We start from the raw sequence: 26,269 nt of genomic DNA, 5'->3' as shown, positions 1-26,269 counted from the left end.
CTGAACATGGGAAAGAAATATAAGCATGTAAACAGGCCATGCATTGTAATCTAGGTGCTGATGTATGGCTGTCATCCCTCCAATTCACCTGCTAGAACAGCTATGGTGGTGCTGGGATATCACACATGGCTGTTGTGGCTTTGCCAGCAGTGTTGGCCTGCCCTCATGATGTTCGTGTTCTGTTGCTGTTTTGGCAGGCTACTAACATTTTCTTGAGGAAGGAACACATACAAGGGAAGGAAAAGAATGAATTCAAGAGCATTGAGCTACTTAGCAATAAGGTTGACTGCCACATCCTCCATGATACATCGCTGTGAGTAAAACTTCAGCACTAGCGTTATGTCCAGCAATTGCAGCGCAGGGCTGTCAGTTCTCGTTACTCAGAGAGTGAGCGAATGGATTGCATTACTTCAGACGGTCTTCTGAAATCAGGCTGTCGAACAGAACAAGAGGCACCAGTGCAGCTATAGACTTTCACATGGTTTGAATTGTAGCAGTCATCTCTCCCCCACACTCCCTGCAGCATCGAGGAGTGCCAGTGTTGGTGCACTACCAGGGAAGTACTGAATTGAAATGCAGAGTAACCGCACTTTATGATTTTTTTTTTTTTATGTAAATGTGGAACTGTTCAGTTGGTCCAGGGCTGAAGTGAAATATTCAGTTAGAAATAAGCCTCACTAATACAAAAATACAAAGGAGACTGTAGCCTGCGCTGGAAATCACAGCCTTTTTTCAGGATCCCACAATATTGTGGTAGTCTGTAAAAAGTTTGATATTTGTGAAAGTCCCAGTAGCATCATGGAATCTGTTTAATGGAAATTCCTGTCACTTTGTGGAGCATTTGTAAAAAAACTTTCCAGACTAGAAGTACCCATACATTGGAAAATTTGATTCTTATGATGCTCTACTACCATTATGAGCTTTTTTATATTTCACTAATGAATTACCATTCTGAAAATAAAGCACCAGTAGGGTGGTATTCCTTTCAGCCATAAGAGGGCAATGAGCACAGAAAACACCTTTCTGGTTACAGTGCTAACTTACAAATTATGAAAATGCGATTTCTTTATATATATACTGTTAGTATGACCCAGCTTTTGTTAAATGTGTGTTAAACTAGTAGAATCACAGTTCCTGAAATATAGTATTTGTGACACAAAGGCAAGGCTGTTTATAACTAATTTTTCAGATCTGTGGATATTTTGTTTCTGTGGGACCTCTGTGGTCAGTGGCACTTACCTCTACTGTTTGCTTTTGGTCTTTTGCATGGGGATTGTGCAGAGCCTAACAGTCACACTGTCTTGCAGTTATAATTTGTGATTAAGAAATGTGAGAAAAACACTCTGCATATAAAATCCTTTGGTATTATGTGGGTGTCAGTGCTGGATTCATGTTACCATTACCAGCTTCTTTTCCAGCTTACAGATTAGCAGAGATAGTTTGTCTTTTCCAGTGGCGGTGGCAAGAGATGGTGGATATGCAATCTGACCATGTATGTTTAGAAAAACTCGGATATTTTTTGTGTAGAAAATGTTCATGTTTTAAGTGAAAATGGGAAGAAAGCTGAGATAAGAATAATAGAAATAAATCTTCAGTTCTAAAAGTACAAAGACCACTTTATTAAACCTGGGTAAAAAATCCCTCCCTTCTGCTTACAGAGTAAAACCTGCGTATACCTTCTCTTTTATTGTTCTGACAATGCATAATGCTATGATTTCTTTCCATAAAGATACACTTTTGTACCTGCCTAGTCCTTTATTGTTGATGCCACTATTTCTTTCCCTAATGATACACTTTTTTACTTACCTGTTCATGTGTCTGGCAGATTATGATGTAGAAAACAGTTTTACATTTATGACTAAAAGCAAAGTTTTAGTTCTTCATGTACTGCCTTCTCTGAGGTGTCATGTTCAATTAATAATGTTATGAACAAGTTGCTTCAAGCGCATATTCCTTCTTCTAGTATAAATTACTTCTATTTTGACAAACTAGAACCAGAGTAGTCTAAAATTCAAGCATGGATTAATTTTAAGCAGGTCACCTTGTACTAAAAAAACCCCAAAGTTTAAACTTGTTGGAGAGAGGCATATTGATGAAAGTAAAGGAGATTCAGAAGGCTAGGGAATTAATTTGATTAATACAATATGGTGTATATATGCTCTTTCACATGAATTTTAGTTTATTCTGTTTCTAACCCCACTAAATACTAATGAGGGGAATAGGACTGACTTCTGGATCTACTCCTTTTGTCTCTTTTTTAATTTACTGCTGTGGGGTAAAAACCCAGCAGATACACAATGCCATTGTAGGGACCAGAGACAACAACTTGAAATGCATAATGAAAATTCTTAGTTTATTAGATTTGTCCTTCTGTGATTAAAAACATATCTTAACAGCAGACATCTGTTGGACAACTTACGTGGTTCCTTATTGTCTTGGTATGTGAGAAAATACTGCAAGCTGTATTGCTCAGCCTAGTATGCTGCGGATGCACAGGAAATTAAGCATATGCTCAGTGGTGGAGTTGTAATAACATGCAAGTTTGGTGTAATCTGTTGAAATGAAAGAGTGCCTGCCATTCCTTGTGCTGTGCCCTATGGAAAGTAAAAGGAGCGAATGATAGGAGCCTTCTTCCCTTGCCTGATTTCATGTGATACATCTTATTGGCTGTGAATCAAGTTTGACAGAAAAAGCAAGTGTGTGATAAGCGGCATGTTAACATCAAAATAGTTTTGCAACTGCTGCTTTGAAGCCTTGTACTATGGCCGTTTCATGAACAGATCACTGTATGAAGAGCAGTGTTATGGAGCAGAGCACTGCTTTCACTAATTTTCACAAGAGAAGTTAATTATTTTTTTCCCCTCAGTAAGTGTACTTCCTTAAATGGGATATCTCCTTCCTTAGTATTAGTTTTCTCCCTGTGAGCACAACTAACCAATCTTTTGAAAGGTGACGGCTTTGAAGCCAAAATAGCAAAATAGCACTGTGGGCTGCCAGCATGCAGCAGACTTTGATTGTGTGTACTTTCAAAGCAAAAAAGACCTTCATGGTTTTAACTAGATATTTCAGAAATATCCGGGGCAGCTCAGTGTTTTGCAAGTAAATATGCAATGATGCCCATGGAAAAAGTCACCAAGGACATAATATTTATTTACATACCCATAGTTCCTCTGAAATTTGTGTGCTACAAAGGTATCAAAACAGGCAAAAAGCTTTATGAACTAGATTTTCAAAATATTGAATATTCATATGAATAAAAGTCTATTCAAATGTACAATAGAGAAGGTTTAAATCTTCATGTTTCAGGACTCAAATAGCCTCTATGGAATTTTAGGAAGGAACTCATCTTGAGTCTAAATAAACAATTTCCTGCTGAAGTACTGGGCTATTTTGCCCCAAATCCAAGTCAAAGATGGACAACATAAGAGCAGTGGGCTACTATTTTAATATGCTATGGTGATCACCACAGAACTGTATCTCCATATACTTCCAACAGGACATAAATATATCCTGCCCTTGCTGGCAACCTGGGAGCTGCAATAAGTACTGATCCTTTTTACAGTGAATACCGTATTATCAAAGCACTAAGATTCAGAAATGGGGCTTTGTGCCTTTCCAGGATGTGAACAACTGAGGTTAAACCTCTAGAACTGAGGTCTTGCATCAAGGTAACATGATCAAGAACCAGGAAATACAGAGGTGAAGGTACATGCCGGGCAGTTGTCAGTCTGCCTTTTCAGGGCTGATGATTATTGCTGCAAAAATGTCCATCAGGGTTAACAAAGTATGAAGTCAGTGGTGGCTTCTCCATTTCTTAACATTCTCAAGTTGACACTGGGGGCATATGGAATACCTGTTGGTAAATTGGAATGTGATGGTTTAAGTACTGGAGCAACTGGGTTAATTCCATTCCCTGTGGTATACATGTGCTAGAGAGTGTGGAAGTCAAACTGGATGACTTCATGATGTTTTCTTGCTGTTTATAGGTAGGTATGAGAAAGGCCAAAGAGAATGCCTTCCCTGGTGCTTGTGTCTGGCTCCAAAGGGTTAATTTCAATAGGCATTTCAGCTGGATTCACTCTGTTAGCTGGATCTAGACTGAGTGATAGAGAAATTCCTTGGAGCCAAGCTGTGAGTGTAATATGAAGAAAAGTCAACCTGTGCTGTGAGAAATCAAGGATGTCTTTTTCCAGTGTTTAACTTGGTACGTTGTATGAATGAAGTTTTCTTCCTGAGACAGTGCATGTGGTATGGTAGCATATATGACCGTGGGCTTTAAGAATTGGGAGGGAGGAAGTGAAAAAGGTTGAGAAATTCTGCTCTGGGAAGTGATGAAGAAGAGGCTAATACCTCGCAAGTACGGAGAACTTCTAATTCCAGAGGCTGGAAGCTCCTTTGGGCTATGTTTTACTGACTTACATGAACTGCGAGGTGATTATTTTTTTATAAGATCTGAAACTTTTCCTTTTCCAAAGCCTTCTAAACAAATGTTTGATAGCTAACCTGCAACTTCTGTAAGTGGCACAAGTATTTTTCCACCCACAAGATATCCTTTTCCTATGTTTTTGTTTAATTTTCCCTGTGTCCGATTAAGCAGGTGAATTACTTTGTGTATAAGTAGTACATTTTTCTTAAAAAGGCCTTTGATAGTGCTCAGTTCTGACAAATTTAGTAACTGTATATGCTACCTGATGTCAAAACAATTTACCTATTTTTTTATAGCTACAGCTAAAGCTGTTTTTTATGACTACTTTAGTCCAAATAAATACTCCTGACTAGAGTAGATCAAGATAAACCCACAATCTGCAGTCGTTTCTTTCAACAAATACCAGCCATTTGCCTACTCATGGGTTTTCTGGCTCCTTTCTTATTAGATGTTATCCAGCAGTTAACAAAAATGTCTAGAAGAAGCTTATGCTTGCTTTTGGACCTTGGTCAAATCCGACAATTTTCTGATAAGGAAAATTTGAAGCAGTGGGTATGTACATAAATTGTACATTTTCAAGTAAAGCTGTGGGGACAGATGTAACAGTCAAACAGTGCAGTGGTCCTGCTTTCTGATGTAGACACGGTAAAGATGAAAATCCCAAATTCTCTTCTTTTGATCTAAGGAATTTAGAAGGTATCATATAGGAAATCTTTGGTAAAAGCAGGAATTCTTCCCACTCCTCCGGACTCTGGCTACAACGAAAAGTGCTTATTTTTGTCTCTACTGGTTGAATAAATGATTCCAGAGGGGTTGCCCAGTGTAAGGAAGATGTGTAAACTCTGATCCTGAATGTAGTTGTCTCAGTGTCTTAATATTCATTACAGAACTAGAAAGATCTACCTCTTTTTTTTTTTTTTTTTTTTTTTTTTCTTTCCCTGGAAGGGGAAATACCCCCACTTTCTGGTGTGCCTCCTGACTTTTAATAATACCATGGACTTCTCTGCCTTGCAGTGAACCAGTTCCACAAGGGGATTGCCACATCAGATTATGTGAGTTTGCTTCATTTCCAGGCAGTGCTATTTAATATACATCTGCTATGTAATAGATGCAAAAAACCAAAATGATTTTCAGTTGCGTTCATCTTTATTGGATCTGACCTCTGGTCTAGGAGGTGAAGGGAGAGTGGAAAATGAAAGCTGATTTGGTATTAGCCCACTATTCACATTAGAAAAAGTAAATGCTTTTGCGGTTTTCCTTACAGAGGTGTCTTTATTCATTTGACATGCCTTTAATAACTAATTCTAGTTGTCTGGTTGCCAAGATAGATTTCCTACAGGCAGACTTAAAAGTGATTTTGTCCTCTTTGAATGCATGGCTTCAAATGATCCCAGAACAGCAAACATTAGACTTCCCCCTAGACCCTGAGATTTTCTGAAGCACTGTAATAACATAAAAGGATAAGACTATTAGAAAAAAATAAATACATGAATTAAGTATGCTCCATATGATGTGATCAAGACAATAAAACTCCTTGTTTTTCTGTGCTAGCTTCTATCTCCTTTCTAGTGTTGGACATATGCTGTGTGTTTCTCACTATGCCCATTTTATGGATTTCAGTGTCACCATTTGTAGATGCCTGGGCATAAGAATGTTGTGTAGGTTTCATCTGAAAGCAAGGAGCCAACAGACCCCAAAATCTTTCCTTTCACAGATGGCTTTGTCAGTGTTCCTTTCTCACATTATCACAGAGCTTTAGATACATACGTATCTAGTATGTCTATGAGCATATGTAAAGCTGGCATGTGAACTGTGAAGTAGGATGCCTTCCTTGTCATTTAACTGCTATGCACATAAAGCAATCAGAAGCAATCGTAAAACTTAGCCTCATACAAAAATGAATTGAGCCTGGGTCTGTTTGTTGATTAGAGAAGGAGCATGAGAAAGAATTTTGTGATTTCCAGGCACTGACTCATGCTGTCAAGGGGTGGATCTGCTATGGGGTGTCCCCATGCGTTTTGGGTTAAGTTCGGTTAAAATTTGGAAGCTGGCTTTCTAGTGTACTGATAGCCAAAATCCACCTGCTCTTTCGGTTATTGAATTCTAATAAGTTATTAATTACAGGTAATTACTACAAAGCTTTTTACCTTAGCTAAATTTTAAATGAGCTTGGTTTGATAATAGGAGCAACCTTTCAGCTGAGAAGGGCTCCGGCAGACTGTTTTTCAGCTGATGATCTTGGTGTTGCCATAGACAGGCTGTGCTTAGTGACCAGGTCACTTTATTCAGTGCAAGGAGTTTCATCTCTGTCCTGCATTGCATTGAGCAGACTGACCAGTCTTGATCTCTCTCTGAAGTTGAGCCATTTAATTGTCAGCTTCTGAGAGACAATTTCATAGGTTGTCATGCACTCTTCCCCCCAGGCCATGCCCACCAGGTATTTCTCCATTGTTCCTTTGGAAAGCTCCTCAAGCAGTATTGACAAGAACAGTATGCCTTGACACAGGAGATCACAGCCCTAGCTTGTGCAATGCCCATGCGTTTCCATTTCACTGTAGAAAATACCTTGTGGACAAGCCTTGGGTGCATCCCTTTTAACTTTTCTAATGGTTACATCGCAGTGACAGCTCAATAGCATTATGTGATCGGTTTGAAGACATGAGTCCATAGAAACAACCAGAGGACCTATTTCTGGCAGGTGAATGCACTGCTTACATCAGAAGTTCTTGTTATTTCTCCTTACATGCATTATCTTACATATTGTACTATGCAATTTAATCTCCATTTTGTTAACTGGGTGACCTCAGGGCCTTTTAACACATCATTCTGACACTTCTGTACTGCCAGAACCACGGTCATCAGCAAATTTTGTCAGCAGGGTTTCACGTCTTTATGTTAAGGACACTACTGTAAATATCAAACATGCACAGTACCAACTGTGAATAACTCCATGAGTAGCCTCTGATAGGTTTTCCTAATAGTTTACTCTCTGATACTATATTGCCTGTATTGAATATTTACAGAAGCACAGACAGGTGAGACTTTCCATTGCCTGGGAGACTCATTTACTTTCTAAATGAAACTACAAAGTTTGTCTGGATTATCCGTCTGGTAAAAACATGTTGCTTATTACCACATATAACTCCACGTCATTATTTTTTTTTCTTATAATTTTGCAGCTTCCTTGGTACCCATGAACCGGTAAAGGTCAGGACCACCATATGACTCAGTTCCCCAGAAAACTCTCAGTGCTGCAGGGATTCTGTGACATAAACTAAATTTCGTTTTTAGAGAAAAGCAAAGTCATGTTAGACCTCCTTTTCTGCAAAAGCTTTTTTATGCCAGGGATATGATAAACGAATGCACTTGAAACAGCCTGCAGCTTAAAACATTACCCTGCCAAAATAGAACTACGAAAGCTATCTTGCACAGTACAAACCTGCGTAAGGAACTGCAATTTCAAAAGCAGAGCAGTTGTTTTGAAATATGATTAAATATTTTGGAAAGTTTCTAATAGATATTGTATTATTTTTACAGGACACCGATTCTCACGCCATGCAACTTATAGCCATTTAATTGTGTTTTATATGGTATCAAACTTTCTGCCAAAATGTGGTGTTGGAATGTTTTTCATTGTTACGGGTCTATCTACATTACATCATTTACTCACTGCATCATGTGTGACACACATGTCTGTGTTTAACCTTCACAGTTAGGGTATTTGAGTCTGCTTTAATCAAATATTATACTACTAAATGGGTGTTATTCTTTAAAGCTTCTTTGCTGAGGAAACAGGTCTGAGTTTTCATATGTCCACCCACTAGAGGTTGCTATCAAATTGAACAGAATCAATAATAACCGACAAATTGGCACATACTAGAGGCCAAAATTCAACTTGGTTGCCTTTGTTCTGTTGCCTTAACCCTTGTTTCTCACGCAAGCATCTAAAAGCTGTGGAGTAGAAGATGCATGTTCACACCCTCAGGAAAACAGTAAGACCAGTGGGTTCTCTTCAGGAGACAGAATGGGAAAATGCTGAAGTTCTTTAAATGCCGATACATCTTTCTTCCCTTGTAGAGGCATCTGTGCATGCCCTTAACACACTCTGCCTCTCCTTCACTGCAATCAGTCTAGAGGAGAGACAGAAATCCCCTTCAAACAGCCCTTTCAATGCTGCTGAGTGCAAAGCTTTTGAGGTTGCATTTCACACCCCTCAGGATAACAGAGAACAAGATTTGCTCAGTTATTGAACAACACATCATAGCTACCAGTAACCTGTCCCACAGGGTCATTTCTTCTGGGATCGCTTGATTAAGCTGATGACTGTTTCTCCATTCTGAGCCTTAGGTGATAAGTTACACAGCAATTTATGCCATCTTTTGGGAAACACAGATAACTGGGAAGGTTTTAATTTGTGAGTGTGACTGCTGGTAGTGTGGGAAGAGATGAGCTTTATGAGCACCCTTCAGAACAGGAGGAAATCACGATGTACATAAAGAAAAGCTTTGGCTTAGAAAACCCTCTCCTTCCTCTCTGCTCAGTCTCCCCAGGTGTTTGTCAACTGTGCAAATATACAAGGCGTATACACAGGAAAGACTACCCTAAAAAGCAGGTGCAAGACTATGGTGAGATTCCTACCAGGTTTCTACTTCCATTTCCTTTCAATAAAGTTCAAATGACAGTGTATTGAAAATCCCAGGCCAGGACTTGAACATGGGGGTAGCACTGCACTGCTGGGATGGGATGGGACAACACTGAGAAGCCCCGTGATGTGGCACTGGTGTAGCCCTGCGTTGCTCAGAGCTCACTGAAGGCAATGAAAGAGATTCTGTGGGGCAACTGAATCAGGCTCTGGAGCAGAAGAATGGGGCCGCTGAAGTTAACCTGATTTCACTTGTTTAAAGTAAGTACTATACTTACATCTGTTGTGGAGTTTGAGCTAAAGGTTCAGTCTTGATGTTAGTGAGACCAGCAGAGTTGCCTTGCACAAATTCTTAAAGAAAAGCTCTAAATCCAAGGCCCTTTCCCACAGATTCCTGCACTTCCAGCCTCTTCTGCTCTGTCCTAATCGACATAACAGACTTCAGAAAGGCCAGTTCAAATCTACTGTGAAGCAAATGGAGGTGGCCGTTTGCTTGTCTGGATCCTAGAAAAATCTTTGCATCAGAGATAGTATATAGATATCCATCTCAAACTCTTTTCCCAGTAAACAAGGAGCACAGAGCATGGGTTGAACTATCAAGTTAGAAATCCTCTCTAGAGTTTAAGCTGGTTGGCTTAAATAAATATGATTTTAAACACCATTATAAAAAGCATGTTTTGCCAGACAGTATGTTTGTAAATACTAAAGATCAATTGAGAAAGACTGTTGCCTGTGAACCCATGTAAAGCTAGAGGAATTACTGGAGGGTGAAGTGTGGGGAGTTGGCTAGTTTATTGCTTGACTAATTAAAACATTTCAGTGCCATTAATTATGCTTGATGGCTAAGCCTGTATGTGGGTTAAAGACCTAAAAGTTACCTGATTTGCCACTCTTCTATTTCATTTTGTAGGTAGTGTAAGTGATTCCATGTCATGAGAAAATGTATACAACACTGATAAATCCATAAAGTATTTGACCTTTAATCAATCCTAATATTTTCAATCCACAGAGCCTTCTTAAATGCCTGTAACCTTGGCCCTTCCACTCCCATTCATCACAATTACTGTTTGAGCTGTCTGATGCAATGCACAAAGCATTGCATGTTGACATCCAATATTTTATCATTAATAAAATAAAAAAAAAAAAAAAGCAAGAAACATTCCAAGTATTCTTGCTGTTCTGATATATTCCAGTGCAGTGCCCAAGAGAGGAAAGGGGACAGTTTTGATTTATGTCAGTGCCAGCAGATACTGTTAATTAGTGTTTAATGTTAGCAGAATGTAGATATATTTGATTAACTAAACAACTTGATTCTTGGTGTTATGCGAATTTTCAGTGACTGTTAACCTTCTCATACTGAGAATAGTGCCTGTAAAATAGTCAGGTAGACAGTCTGGATTGCATTTTAAACAAAGGCGTAAGGAACCTGGAACAGTAGTTTACATTAATTAAGAGAGCTTTCAAGCAAACCATGCAGACCTTATTCATGCTAGAATACATGAGGTAGGGCTAGCAGAATGGTTACCAAAAAATCTAGTATTTTCTCCCACCCTCCAAGACTATTATTATTGTCTTGATCGAAGAACATTGCTCTGATGGATGGAAATACTAACAAAGTTTACCCACAGAGGGGTTGGTTTCCTTGAACAACTGAATGATTCCATGCAGAGAACACTGGACTCCTCATGCAGGAACTCGCAGTTCTGCTACGCACCCAGGCAGTTGCTTTATCTTTCTGGGGCCTTTTATTCTTTGTGCGCCTTGTCAGTGAAAATTTCAAGATTTTTCTCTTGGACAGTTTCCTTCCACACACATTCCTGTGCCAAGTAGAAAGAATAACATATTTGAATTGAGATAAGTATGATAAAAATAAATATTACTGAAATTTTCTCTTGTGTAGCATTGGCTTTCACATCACCTATGATTCACAACCCCCATGAGGCAATAGGTGCTGCCTGGGTTTTTTGCTGAAAGAGAACTTTCATTTTCTTTGCATTCCAAATGAAATATGAGTTCTCGAACCTCTCCTATATAAAAGCACCATTTGAATATGTTATTGCACTGCTATTTGTCCAGTTTCAGAGCTATAATACCCTCCCCAGACCTCTTGCACCCAGTACCAAAATACTCTTTCACTAGAATCGTAGAATCATTTAGGCTGGAAAAGACCTTTAAGATCATGAAGTCCAACCATTAACCCAGCACTGCCAAGTCCACCACTAAACCATGTCCCTAAATGCCACATCTACACGTCTTTTAAATACTTCCAGGGATGGTGACTCAACCACTTCCCTGGGCAGCCTGTTCCAATGCTTGACCACCCTTTTGGTGAAGGATTTTTTTCTAATATCCAGTCTAAGAGTATTCTTTACGTATATATGTCTTTTCGTATGTACGTCTTTATATATATGCATTTATCACATAATCACAGAATGGGTTGGGTTGGAAGGGACCCTAAAGATCATCTAGTTCCAAACCCTCTGCCATGGGCAGGGACACCTTTCACAATATGTTTATACGTATATGTCTTTCAGAATAAGGAGGTGTCATGACTGCTTCAGCAGTGAAAGTTCAGCAATAAAAAGAAATGGCAAAACTAACATTTTTATACATTTAAGTTCCATCTTAACTGGAAGAGTTTTATGTTCTCTTTCTCCATGTTGTAGGTTTTTCTTAGCATAGTTTTTATAGGTCTTAACGATTTATTAGCAGGAATTATACTTTTAACGGAAATAATGAAAAAATTACATGGGAACATGATCTAAGTCCCCACTCTCCCTCAGTGATATTTCTCTGTTGTTTTTCCAGCTATTTTGCCAAGCCAAACAAAATGATTATAACTAAGCACTGATGTGTAAGAATTAGTATGATATGCCTCTGCAATGCTGGATGGAAGAATGAACATGATTTCATTTTTACTGCAGTTACCCTGTAAACTCTCTCTGCCTCTGCAGCTTTGTGCGGGTGGAAGTTTCACAGGAATGCCATGGAAAGATTTACAGACTTTCTGGCCAGGTTGATCACTAACCTCTCTGACATCCTGCCTCTGTTGACAAGACTGTCTGATATTAATTACAAGATAAAAATCTCAGCCTGCTCTGGAGAGCTCAGGGATCACATCATTTAAGTGTGGGAAATATGGACTGTAGCGTTATTGTACATGGGGTACCCACCGACTAAAGTGCCAGACATTCAGTTCTACATAAAAGGAATCCCGAGAAAACACTGTAGGTGTAGGAGCAGACAAAATTGACTATCTTTAGTTGAATGAGAGAATGCTAAAGGAGCTGATAACCTATTCCTAAATAACAAAAACTGTGGCAGCAATTTCTTTGTGCTGAGTACTGATTATCCTTGATTCCCAGAAGAAAATGGTTGATTGTCAGAACTCATGTTTTCTGCCATTCATGCAGAGGACGTGAAGTTTGAGAGGTCCCAAAGGACATCCATTCTTCTTACTTCATTTATGCACAAAAACTCCATTGCGTAGATTTTGTACATTTTAATAAGATTTAATCAAATAGTACTTGCAGCTTTGTTTTAACTTGACATAAAATAGAGTGACAAAGCTTTTTGTCTGTGTCTATGCTGATAAGGTTTTCCATGATGGCAGCTCTGCAAAGAGCCTATCTGAAAAGTAGTTCCAGGTACAAGATTGAAAATAGCTGAATTTAAGTTGGAAATCTTTTCACAGTTTAGTGGAACAATTAGGTCTTCTCCATGCAGTGCTGTGGCATACTGGAAGCGATCTCAGATATTTACCAGTATGCAGCTGTTTTCCATACTGTGACTAATGACTCCACTTGTGTTTCCATAATGCTGAAGAGGCTTTGACTTGTGGCTCAAAAGATCTGACATACCATTGAGTACTGTGACCTCTTCCTTTCCCTCTTTGACTCTGCAGAATACACATCCTCTAAGAAATCTGTTGTTCTTGGCTGCTGTATCTCATGTTATTAGTCCCATATTTTAGCGAAAAAGCATTGGTCATATATGTGAATAAGGAGTACTATTCCTTAGCTGATTTTCCAGAATTTCATCTGCCGCTGAAACTGCCTTTTGCTGCTTTTTCAGAGATGCAATGCTGGTGAGACTGATATCTTGTCATAGACCTGTATTCATTAGTTTCATTGCAATATAACTGCTACTGAAGTGCTCGTTTATTACTGCATGAAATTATGCCAGTTCTTTAGGAACAGATCTGTGAAAAATGCCACTAGCAGTGTTTACATGGGAAGCAAATGGACTGGACTCAGCGATGGGCAGAGTGTAAGCAGGGTGAGTATCATTGGAGTGATCACTCTGACTGAAACAGTCCTCCATATAGGCAGATATTATGATGGAGTTTCTGAGCATTTGCATGTGGCAGCCACTTCTCCTGAAGCCTGGCTTCTTTAAAGTCCACACCCCATTGTGCAGAGGAAGTGTTCAAGCCAAGGTGGGACACTTTTTGAGGATGTGTAAGTGGTCATAAGTTTACTCTTCAGAGAAGTGTTTGGGATGTTAGTAATAGAGTTGCCTGAGTAAACGGAGCAAGATTCATCCCTCATACTCAATTCTCTTCTCCCCTGCGTGTGTTTCCTTAGTGCGTGGAGCCAGTGTCCTTTCTCTTCCCATTCTCTGCCTCCTGTTTCCTTTCATACCCGACACTCATTTGAAAAAGCCAGCCATATACAGACACTGGAACTGTTTATCTTGGTAGAGTGAGCATTATCTATGCTGTTCAGCTTTTCGCCTTAAGTCTTTTGTGTCTCTTTTTTCTGAACTTAACTAAATTCCTTGAGTCTTGTTGTTTAACAGCCTGGCTTTTTATCCACATACTAAATTCATAGCAGGTGACCTTCCTCTGTGACCTCTTTCTTCACCAGCCTGAGTTTTTCTGAGTCCTTGTTCTCTCTTTTTTTTTTTTTTTTTTTTTTTTAAAGTACTCTTCTGGGTAAGTCCTGAACCTTCTTTAGGAGGTCAGCAGCCTAGGACAGGTTATGCTTAATTGCACAGCAAATATGTTCTCAGGCCAAAGTATGGTTCCAGGCCAGGGCAGAGAGACCTGGTAGCATGGTAACAGTAATCTATGAAGATGAGCTGAAATTCATCTGTTCTCACGTGAGCTTTCCATAGGTTTGTACTGAATTTTCTAACTGCAGTCCTTTCTTTGAGATGCTAAGCTGAATGACCTCCCAAGAGTAGGGCCAAAGGAAATGCATGTCACTTTTCCAGTGCCTTTAGTGTTCAAAAGGCTTTAAAAGGATCTAGTTAAATAGGATTATTCCTATGTATTCTGACTTGCGAGTTTAAGGTGTCCCCCTTCCCCTGTTTTGTGCGAAGGGAAGGGAGAGGTAAGAAGGTATATTTCACCCAACAAGGCAGAAAATGTTCCTTTTGAAGATATTTAAGAGTATGTTGTGGTATAGGAAGATCACCTGCCAAAAAATCCTATAAATTTGCTTAGTAATGTCCCTTGAAAAACTTGGGAAACCTAAACTAAAAATACGTGCAAGTTTTTAGGCTGTATTTGTCCTGTGAGCTTGGCACAGTCTTGTGGACCTACCTTCCTTCAGCAGGAAGAGAGTTGTGTGGGTAGTGCTGCATCACATAGAAAAGCCAGTGAAACTAAAATAAGAAGATATAATTCTTTGCCAGGAATTAGTAATAAAATAAAACTTGCGTCCAAGTTTCTATGAGTGAAATGATACAGTTCCTTTCCAATATATGAGTCTACAGAGGCATTGTGGTTGTTTATGTCTACACATATTTATATATGGCAGGTTTATCATTGAAATATCAACAATTCAGAGACAAAAAATGAGGTAAATATGTTTTCCTTCATTTGAATTCTGTAAACTGTTCACAGCTGTTACTTCCGCTGTGATGTGGGAATATTCTGTAAAAAGAGAGGAAACTTCATGGGCTGAAGTTCAGTTCCTAAATATTCCTCCAGCAGCGGCTTATGGCAATGGCTTGTGGAGGGCCTGAGATTTCCCCTGTTAAACTCACAGAGCTGCAGGAAGCCTGGGCTTGTATGGGTATGTACCATATATGTGTTTTATACTGCTGCTAAGTGACCATGAAGCTCTGCTGTGCTTGTAGACCTTTGGACAAATGTGCTGTGACAGGCAGTGAACTTTACTTTTGGGGCTTGCACTGTCTAGGTTACATGGTTTTGGGAGGAAAGCTGTCTTTCCCAGGGAGAACACAGGGAAATCTGGAGGAACCTGTCCATCTTCTTTTCCAACCCACACCTGGACATGTTCAGTGCAGTGGAATCTATCACACAACGGTTTCTCCAGGTACAGGGCCATCACTCCCTCCTGGTACACGCGTTTACCCTCCTTTCTTATCCCCTACAGTAGTGGCTCTGTAATCTTTGGAGACTTGATGCTCCAGAAATATTGTCAAAATCATGTGCCAATGTGAGATTTCACACACACACAGAATTGTGAGATTTGAGAACATGTACTTCCATAAGCAACGGGGCTTAGCAACCCTGTGGCAAGCTCTGATATAAATGCATGAAGCTGTGGTTGAACCTTCCTTTATTTCAAATACAGGTGAAATTGGTTAGAGGGCTATAAAGCTGTTAGAAGGGATTCAGTAAGAGCATATGGAGGGATGCATTTAGCACTGTTTTCTTGGGAAGCTAGATATTGTATAATTAATCCCTTTTATTTGTTTTGCTTCTGAAGCTTTCAGGTGTGTTTGGGTCATATATTCAAGTTTTCCTCATTACCACATGGGATAAAGTTTACATTCCTGTAAAGCAATAAGGACAAAATAAAAAACCTGCTTTTGCTTCCAGAAGCCAAAGATCTAAAAAAACCACCAAACATTCAAGCCTTGTAGTAAAATACTGAGTTGGCAATGATGCTGCAGTTCTCTTATACCAGGATATATAATGCATGCTCCCACAGCAACTAAAGCAACAGCGTTTAGCTTCCAGAGAGCACACCCAGGCTTCTCGAAGAAACCCAGCAACCACAGCAAAGCAGCAGATTGAAAGGATCCCCTAATGAGTGAATATATCCAGAGCTTTTAGTTCGCCATCTGCTGTTTTGACAAATACGTGTGAGCTGTTTTGCCAGCAGATATCACTATGTGTGTCCAAATTACAAGTGAGAATGAAAGAGAAAAAGCATTTCTCCACTCATAAACGACAGGCAGATTTAGGAATGCCTGCTGGAGTATATGTGTGTTATTAGGCACATTTTTAATTATTTTGTCAACTTCTATTATGAGGTCATTTCACTTCAACGCAATTTAAAACATAAACCCATAATTTTTTACGTTCCTATGTTCTTTTTTTCATTATACAGTTTTTTAATATGGTGCTTGATCATGGCCCCTAGAACAATACAAAAGCCTTTAACTGTCTGAATTAAACTGCTGTGGCTTTTCTTGTCAAAAAGAGCTCCTGCATTTATTTCTGTATACATTGACACTATAAAATGTTTCTTTTCTCTCTTCTGCAGGCAAAGAGCTATAACAATCACGTTTCATTGTCATTTCAACCTTTGTTCTAAAACATTATGATGTGTAGAAAATTGATTAACTGGAATTTAGTATATACAACATAAGGAAACTTTGTTGAAATCCAGAGGGCCATTTCTGTTCATTTGATAAATATATTAGTTTCTTTGGTTTCCTGAATTACCAGGTAAAGGGCAACATTTTCCAGATCTAACTAATTTCACTGAAACATATGAAAGACAAATACCAGAAGTCAAATCTAACATATTCTTCCCAAGGGCCTTAAAAAAATCCTACCCAAACTCTTTATTTTGAAAAGCTAAAGCAAGAGTTCAAAATTAAATGGATGATTCATGTGAGATATGTGAACTGAGGAACACATCAAGCTGTTATACCAGCTGAAATGGCCTGGGTTTTCTCAGCACCATTAAAGAAAAGAAACAAGAGGTGAAAAAAATAGATTGCTGTTTTACGCCGTCTATGCAAGCGTCACCATATCTCAGGCTCACAACAAACCAGACCCTCTACGTTGAGCTCTCTGCGCAAGGGTGAGGGCACTTAGCCTCATGGCTACAGAGGTGGATTTTGCTTCCTCTGTATCTCCTGGGCATGGAGGAGCTGAGGGCTGGGCAGGGTCTGTAGGAAGAGGATGCTGCTCGGCACTGGTGGCCCTGCAAAGCCTTTCTCACAGTGGCAACCCTACTGCTTCCACAGCTGCAGCTGTGCGGTCATATGTTATTCCTCCGTAAACCTATTCCCTCCTGCTGCCACTTTCCTGGATGTAGAGCCCAGCAGAAGACTACTATCCCATCCTAAGGAAATTCTTGGATGTGTAGACAACTGCTTTACAGACTCCTGATCTCACGGTCACACACAAAGGGACTGACTGGGGTTTGCCATGAATTTTGCAAAAGTGCCAGGGAAAGCAGCCTCTACAGTCAAGTAGCAGGAGGAAAAAAGCAATTGTAACTAATAGAGATATTAGTTATCAATTCCCTGATGTGCTCATAGTATGTTTCTTACTGAAGGTAGTTAAAGAGGAAATAATGTTCTCGTGTCTGATATGGCAGAATGTAAACATACTAAAAATTATAGCATATGCTGCTGCTTTATTTTTTCAGTAACAATAATTTTAAGCAAATGTAAATGTTCCCAACTGGGCAAATGAGAATCCTTAATGTAATCTGCTGTATGAGATACATTATAGTCTGTAGCAAATATTAGCCATCACCTCTTGATGCACAAAAAATCCTTCTTGCCAGTGTCAGTCACATTTATTTTATTCTAGACAAAATAGCTCCTAGGTGTCGCAGCAAGAAACAATGGCGTCTGAGTGCCTCCTGCAGAACGTTTGGATCTTGAGCATATTTTGTTTTGTGCTGAAGTTGAATTTGATGTGATAGGTGTGGAAAAATATAGAGCTGACAGTCTATATACACAACCAGGTTTTCAGTCCACATGGGTAATGAGACCCAAGCAGCCAGCCACTTTTTTCATGCCTCTGTCAATTTAAAGTGCATTTTTAAATGAACAGTGGGGTTATTCGGGTCTATTAATTACAGTAATTGTTTCCTGCGTGGAAACCACATGTATGAGATGTGAAAGGCGCGTGTGTGTGAGAGGGAATGCTGGCGTGTGTGAGACTGGTGCAATTCCCCTTTGAAGATTTTTTTTTTATCCCTAGAGAGGGAGCTTGTAATGAGCAACAACATTTACACTGAAGACTTCAATGCTCCTTGTTGCCCCATCGTTGCCTTGCCTTTCACATGGAGATTAAAGCCAGTGGTTGAAGCTGCTCCTCCTTTTCCCATGTGGCCGATATAAATTCTACATCAAATAGAAAGGAGGAAGGGCAGGTTTGGCTGTCAGCAAAAAATGAAGGAGAGGTCTGACAGCAGCAGGAGCAGGGGCTCAGTTCTCATTAATCTGGAGGGCACCAGAAGAGTAAAAATAAAATCTTGGGAAGATGCCTACTGTGCCCTTTAAACAAAGACCCTGTGATTGGCATAATAAGAAGAGCAGCATTGGGAAAATGCTTTTCATAAGGCTCGCCTACTGGTGGATATGATGGGAAACTCATGCAGATTTTGATAGTTTGTATAAAACTTGAATGCTGTGGTTTGTGCATTATGGAAGTACAATAATGATTCTGTAGTTCAATTTCTAACCTGTTTTCTATTACAAGTCTCTGCCTTTTAACTTTAACAAGAAAGCCTTCATTCTGCCTGATTATGCTATTTTTCCTAGCACAGAATGATGCCAGAGGAAAATTGTTTGGGGAAAGTTTGGGATTAATCTCAAACTTTGCAGAATGTTATTTCCCCATTTAGGTTTCCTTTTGCTGCAGTGACACATCTCAAATGTGGCTCAGTCCATGTGCTTTCCTACACTTTGCCCTGTGGAACAGCTTAGTTTGGAGAGAAGAGGGAAGGGATGGAAAAATATTCAGCAACACATCCTGATAGAGGAGCCAGGAAGCACGGCTTTATTGAATTAGGGAAGTGCTATGCTGGGAAGACAGACAGTAGATATATAAAAGTAGATAGTTAGCCCTTACACTGTGTAGATAGTTTGTATGCTGAATTCATGGCACAGGCATAAATCACTCCTCAGAGGCACTAAGGTTCATTATTTGTTTTGTCACTCTTTCGGCTTGATTTAGAAACGTTTGCTTATTCTCAATTCTGGTGGGTTTTTTTTTGGGTTGGGTTTTTTTTTTCTGTGCTGAGGTCCTGTTCTTTGCTCCTCCTTGCAGTGGATGAATAGCAGAGACTCTGGTTATACCCAGAAGTATAAAAGCAAGAGCTGTAGAGTCATCACAGCGGGTTTTATCCATCTCTTAGTTTGTGATGGTTCCTGTGCATGAATGTGGCAAAACTTACTCTTGACACAACAGGGACAATTAATGGTCAGAAATCAGCATTTTAGCTACTTTAATCAGTTCTGCTTTCCCCTCTTCTTTCACCTTCTTTCCCAGGGAAATAGTTAGAGTTGTTGATACTGCTCGTTTTACCCCTTCTCGCCCCAACTGAAGATGTATGTAAAGACTTCAAGGTTCAGAGACAAGGCTATGAAATAAAATTCTCTTTGCTAGTTAAGCTAGAAATTTGAACCACCACAGAAGATTATTAGGAAGGGTTTAGGCCAGGGGAATTTCTGGTACTATTTGAACACAGATGAACCCAGGTTGCACATCAGAGAGGACTTATGTCAGCAGTGAGACCCAACTCAGAGGAAATCACATTTTCTCTCTCAAAACCCCTTTTGTGACCTCATATTTTTTATTATCTTATTATTTAAACTATTCCAGGCTTTTGCTAGAGTTTAATTATGGGGCTGATAATATTTGAGTCTCTACTGCTTTTGATGAGTAATAGGTGGTTCTTTTGAAGCCATTTCTTTAATACCAGGTGGCATTATATGACATGAGCACTGAGTATCCAGCTGGTCCAAATGAAGAAATATCTGGGCTTAATACCAGGGCTAGTGGCCCTTTCCTCCTTCCAGGAGGTGGATTTTGTAGTTCTGACTAATGCTCATTCAGTGAGGTCAATGACAACCTTTAATCTTTTTGATTCTGTTGTTTGTGTACCACTTGATGTGACAGGCTTCTTGTGGCAGTTTTCTTATGGCAAAGCCAAAAATTTGTTCTTGCTTGGCCTTGATCACCAGAATACAGAGACTGAGCTGGTTTTTGTGATGTGAGAATTCCAGGGGAGAAATAACTCTAGCAGATAAAGAAAAGAATAATGTTCTTGTAAGCTCATTAAGTGCTGGGTACCAGAAAAGGTAAGTCAGAAAGAGATTAATTTGACAGGGAATCTGTGATTGATTGTACCAGGTGTTTTGGGTGAAAGTGAAAGATAAAATATGATCTTCCTGAAACTTGCTTTTATGAAGTACTGCATATTTGGAAGCATTTCTGTGATGACCAAGTAGTGCAAGTGTAAGACTTAATTAAAATTAAAGACTTGAATTAATTCTTTTAAATGCATAATTTAAAATAGTGTCTTCAATCAAATCTAAGAATATAGTACTCTCAGTAAGTGAACTGCATCACCCTAATGGCTCGCTATGTTTTTTTGTTTGCTTTATTAACTAAGAAAAAACAAATTTCTGTATGAGTTATTTTATGTGTAGGCATGATTAAAAGTTCTCACTGTATCAGGGGATATTAACAGGCAATTATATTTTGAGTTTAAAATGGATTGATTATTCCTTCCTGAGAGAACACCAATGCACAGACAAACTGCACAGAAATAACATGTCAGTAATATCACACTACTGTACAGATCTTAAAGATAAATTTCCATCTGGCAAGCAGACATTCAGGAAGGAACTGTTGTTAATGTGGCTTTCACACAGATGAAGTTCGTAGAGGATAAAACTCGGCTTGAGGCTTCATTTCTACTTCTCACAGTTGGCAAATGTAAATATACTCTAAATATTACTTGAAGAAATTGAGCACAAATAATCAATAAGGAAAAAGCTGAGTTTCCTCTCTTGTTCCACTGGAAGTTTTCAGCTACTCGGATGGTCCTTCCAGAGAACAAGAGCCAAACAGAAAAACAAAAGGAATTCCAAAAATGACAACTACAAACCAAGAAGAAAACATGCTCTGTAAACATTAATACTTCACTGAAAACTTCAATATGCTTAAAAAACATCTATTAATTTAACCCCTGTGAGGGAAGATAAATAATAAACCCCTCATTTACAAATGAGAAGACAGGAAGAGAACCTGAGCTCTGATATCCCTGTTGACTTCAGTGGTCTTTGGAGAAGGTCCCCTCTGATCTGTGCCAGCTCAGGGCACCTGACTTCACCACAGTACTAACCCAGCATTATACAAGGTAAGATAATGGAGTAATACATGTCTGTTCACCATAAAACACATGACGTTTGACTCCCTAATGTACATACCGTTGATAAACACAAATAATAATACTCTCTGTTACTGTAGTGCTATCTGACCTGAGGTATTCAAGGATCACTTAAAATGATGCACAGCATGTTTTGGGAGGGAAGAAAAATGAATCAGACAAAAAACATATGGTACTTTTAGAAACATGCTGTAATAGGAAGTTGTCTTCTCACATGGAACTGAAGCTCCTACTGGTAAACAAAGTAAATATTAAATCCATCAGAAGGAATGGATAGAATTGGTTGAAAGATACAATTTCAAACTGGAATGGTAGCTGAAATTTCAAAATTTACTTAATCCTGAGCTGAAATGAAGTGTCAGTCGCAGAATTTTATTTAGGAAAAAAAAAATTTAACAATTGCATTGAAATATGTTCAACTGCATTGAAATTTTCCATTTTAAATAGTGATGAAATTAAGATGTTACTGTAAAAATATTTTGACATTATTAATCCTCATTTTGTAAAGGAAGAAAAGGTTCCTCAAAGTGTTTGGTTATGTCATTGATTTTAATAATACTTCAACTGCATAGTTCAAGGAATAGATTTGACGGACACATGCTTAGTCACAAGGAAACATGCAGCTACTGATTCATAAGCACCAATGGACCTTGTCTTTCAAGGTCATCTGTACAGGTTGAAGGTCATCTGTACAGGTGCTCATTAAGCATGTTCTAGGCTGCTTATGAGATCTCTTGAGATCAAATAGTTTAAGAGAACAAGGTAGTCTTTACCCCAATAGGAGTTACACAAATGAATCTGGGGAAGAGTGTGCCTTATGGATATTTTCTTATTTACATTCAGTATTGCTTTTCCAATGGCCGCTGTAGATTTGTTCTCCATTTTGTAGGAAGCTGATTTATACGCCAGTTGGCTCAGTGTGGTTCACTGAAATGAAGGCTTGTTTTAAAAGGGAACAATATTGTAACTCAACCTGGTAAGTGTGGGAGACAGCTGTCCGCAGCTCATAGTTTGAAATATTGTTTTAACAATTGTTTCTTTCCTTTACTTAAATCAGTAGAATATTGCCATTATGGGACTTTAGGTAGAAACACCTATTCATTACAAGAGAAACAGACTTGCAGAAAGTGAAGGTTGGAGATGGGGCACCTGTTAGTTATTTCTCAGTCAGCTGCAAACTAGGATCTGAATTCTAACAAATACTCCTTTTTCAGTTGTGAAAGTTCTTCAGGAAATGGGATTACCCTGAATTTGGAAATGCTGACTGTTTAAAACTGGTGCCAAGCTAAAAGAGATGTGTTAGCCTGTGGCAGTGGTGTGAGTCCATGCTTGGCTCTGGAGAAACAGGATATGGTGCTTGGGGGTCACATACAAATCCACCCCAGATCAGGATCTCAAAATAGCTGCTCTTTGAAAGCTTCTTGCCTGTTGATGTGGAACAAAAATCTATGTCCTGAATGGCAGTCCTTCATCATAAAACTTACCTATGCTGTGGGAATTAACTGACACAAGTTAAATCTAAAACTGGGCTCAGCAGCTGTTGTCACAGTAGCTTGGGCACTTGGGATGACTTTGAGGTTGTATTTAGATGCCTTACAGTTAGACCTGGGGCATCCCTTCATCTGTCACATGCAAGCTTGCAGCCTCCAGATGTGCTGGAGAACATTCAGTGAGGGCACACAGTGGCTTGTGTGCAGATGGCCTTTGGCAGAAGGGCAATTATACTGAGCAGCTGTTAGTAGGGAAGCAGGCAGGGAGGGAGGCAGGCATCTGCAGAATAGCTTGGATGCAGTTAGGGCATTTGCACAAATGGAAAAAGGGAGTTAGCTAAGAATGGCCTAGCCAGAAGACTTTGCCTCTGGTTGAGCAACGAGCTTCAAAAGGAAAGAGAAGAGGAACAAACAGGGCTTACTTCCTCTGCATCAAACAAGGTAAAGCTGGTTGAGTTGGAAAGGCCAGGTTGGGCAAGCAGGTCAGAAAACATGGCTACATGTCAATGGGGAGTGTGAACAGGTTGGGTGCTGAAGTCAAAAGTAGTTGGTCCCTGTGCTGGGAGCTGGAAGTACTCACTGAATCTAAACATTTGTCCACCTACTTGAAAATCTGAGTATACGCTAACTTGCCTAATTTTAGCTAGCCAATTTTTAATGTTTTGCCCTAAAGCCCATTTGTTTTTAAAATCGCCTACAGAATTACTGCAGGGCATAGAGCTCTAAGTTTAACAAAGTCTGGATAAATAAGGGTTTGATTCACTAGTATTTGCCAGATTAAATAATTTCTTAGTATACAACTTTTAGACCAAAAAGTTTCTTATGGTCTTGCATAATAAACTATTTGTGCAATTAGCAATAAATTTGTCACTGTAAGTCACTCTTTAAAGCTGGGAACAAGTATAACATTTATTAGTGTGTTGGAGTTTGCAGTTAAAAATAGCTATCCTGTTTTCATATAGTGTGAATGCACTTTCAGGCTTCTTTTCCCCAGCTCTGTAGATACAGGGAAGGTGACAGAATCGGCATGAATATGTGATAGAAAACCGTATTCTTTATGTAGAAATGAAGTCTATTTGCAACATGTTTTGATAAAAGAAAATCTGCAAATTTTGGCTTCATTGCCACCTCTTTCAGCATTGTATTTTGGGCTTTAGCAAGTGTTTAATGCTACCTGTTCTAATTGCAATAGGCCTTATCTGAAATGTGCAGTCTGGTGTATTAATGCTAATACATTATACAAATATGCAATGTTAATAATACATTATGCAAAACCATATACCAGCTGGTGCTCAGCATGCAGCTTTAGCACTCAGCAATTAAACAACACACAGTGAAGGACTTAACTTTGTTCAAGTTAAATACTGTGGTCTAGCATGGGCCTCTGAGGCCCATCTTGCAGATGCCTTTGCACCAAGTTCTGGTGAAACGGCTGAGATTACTGCTTGCAGTACTATGAATGGTAGTCAGAGTATGTAACATAGACATTTACTTTTCATAGTATTTACCAGAACTGGTGGTTATTTATCTGGAAGTCTCAGGCATGAGGTGTTATTTGATTTAGGGAGCAGTGTGTGTAATTTATTACCTCTGGATATCCCTTGGCTCCTTTGGAAATATCTTAATTAATACCATTTTCTTCATTAGGTGGTTCCTAATTAAATTTGGTATACTGTATATGTTTGTCTCATTTGGTTTAACCTTGTAATAAATCTGTCAAGCTATGTATCACATGTCTATTAGCTTTGAAAAACTGAAACTGATGCAAATATAGAAGAAAGAATTAAGCTCATTATGGGCTTCAACCTTGTAAGAGTTTGAGGAATCCCTTTTATATCAGCAGGAAAAGAACAATCTGAGCCTTCACAAATTATACCCAACCTGTGTGTGGAAGGTGGTGGTGAGGAAAGTTGAAGACCGAGCAGGAAGAGGGGGAGACTTGGGGCATGAAGGATTCCAAAGAAAGGATTTAATTATATTGGAATTAAGACTAGAACATTCAACTGGACTGAAACAGAATTAATTATAAAGCATTTGTTTTGGAGAAGCCAAGCCAGAAAAAGCACAATGCTGCCAAATAATATTATTTAATAATTGTATTAAAAAAATAGAAAATTAATCCTTTGGGACTCTTAGTAGATCATTGAAACCAACTGCTCTTTTGATGAAGTATGTATCTTTCTCAGATTAAATTACAAGGACTGTCTCATATTCTCATGAGATTCTGTAAACCGATATTACATTTTTAGTAAAAGCAAAATTAACGAATTGGTGATCACAGACTTTCTAGAGGAAGGGCAGAGCAGAGTTTTCATGAGCAGTTACTCAACTGTCCATTCTACTGCTTTTCCCCAACTTGAGCCTCATGTTTTCTATGATGCTGGGAGAAACTACTTTTCTTGAACATTTTCACATTTCCTGGCCCTGCTCTTGTCTTGTAAGTGACGACGTGTCTTAGAAAATAAAGCAAAAGAAAGAGAATGATGGTTCTTGAGTGAGTTGGAAAAAACACAAGGAAACCTTTTAAAAGAGAGAAAGGGATGTGTTTACCCTTTGCTTTGGCTTCAGCTGTGTCTAGACATGGCTTTACCTGCTTAATGGTAACCACAGAGCCTAGGGGAGAATCATCTCACTCATTTATGCCCAACATTAATGCCTCCTTGAGGCATTTGCTTCAAGGAACTGCTAGACAATGCCACCAAAACTTCTAGAATCAGGTCTGGCAGGACCTGGCAGCGTGATTTTTGGCTTCCTGAAAACAAAATCTTGAATGCTGCTGATATGTACTGCCAAATGCCTTTAGCCCTGGAACAGGGTGTTCATGCACAATGCAACTCTCCCTTGAAATACTGTAGGTACGTATCCATGGCTAACTAATTTTAGGCAATACTTCGATGTTTATGTCGATTTGATGGATAAAGCTTTCTGAGATGTTTTGCGTAGAGAATTCAAATGTAGTCACAAACGAAAAAAATGTTAATTTGGTTGGACAGCTCTGTGTTAGATTTCAGGTGCCCCACAGCCGTGAGCCTTTTTTCTTTTCAACAGTGTTTTAGTCAAGAAGTGGAATTAATGCTGGGTTTATCTTAACATTTCTGATTTTTCTGGCTTAATGTGGCTCCTTTCTTGCCCAGTTTGAGACTCCTGCTGGGAGATAATTGAAGTCCCTCCTGGGAGAGTCTCTGCAGCAAAACTGTTTCTTTTCAAGCTTCTTTAATGTTTTGCCTCACTTAAAATTGATGGAGATATGGCTGGATGTGTTGATTGGTTCTTAAAAGTGGGCAACAAGGGCAGGTGGAATGGCTGATGCGCAGTGATACCTGGTGCAGTGTTTCCTGTAAAAAACAAATACAGTTCTCAGATT

General features: G+C 39.1%; 1 long non-coding RNA gene across 1 annotated transcript in view; it reads left to right on the top strand.

The window, feature by feature from the left end:
- The first annotated feature begins 212 nt into the window (after positions 1-212).
- Positions 213-26,269, top strand: part of LOC121095970 — a 50,808-nt gene continuing 24,751 nt past the window's right edge. The window contains exon 1 of the long non-coding RNA XR_005830289.1: positions 213-313. This is a non-coding gene — a long non-coding RNA (uncharacterized LOC121095970). The remainder of the gene's footprint in view (positions 314-26,269) is intronic.

Source organism: Falco naumanni, chromosome 12 (genome assembly GCF_017639655.2).
Source record: "Falco naumanni isolate bFalNau1 chromosome 12, bFalNau1.pat, whole genome shotgun sequence".
In the NCBI taxonomy this organism is placed as follows: domain Eukaryota; kingdom Metazoa; phylum Chordata; class Aves; order Falconiformes; family Falconidae; genus Falco; species Falco naumanni.
Note: the sequence above shows the minus strand (reverse complement) of the source record. Positions and strands in the feature narration are given on the sequence as shown.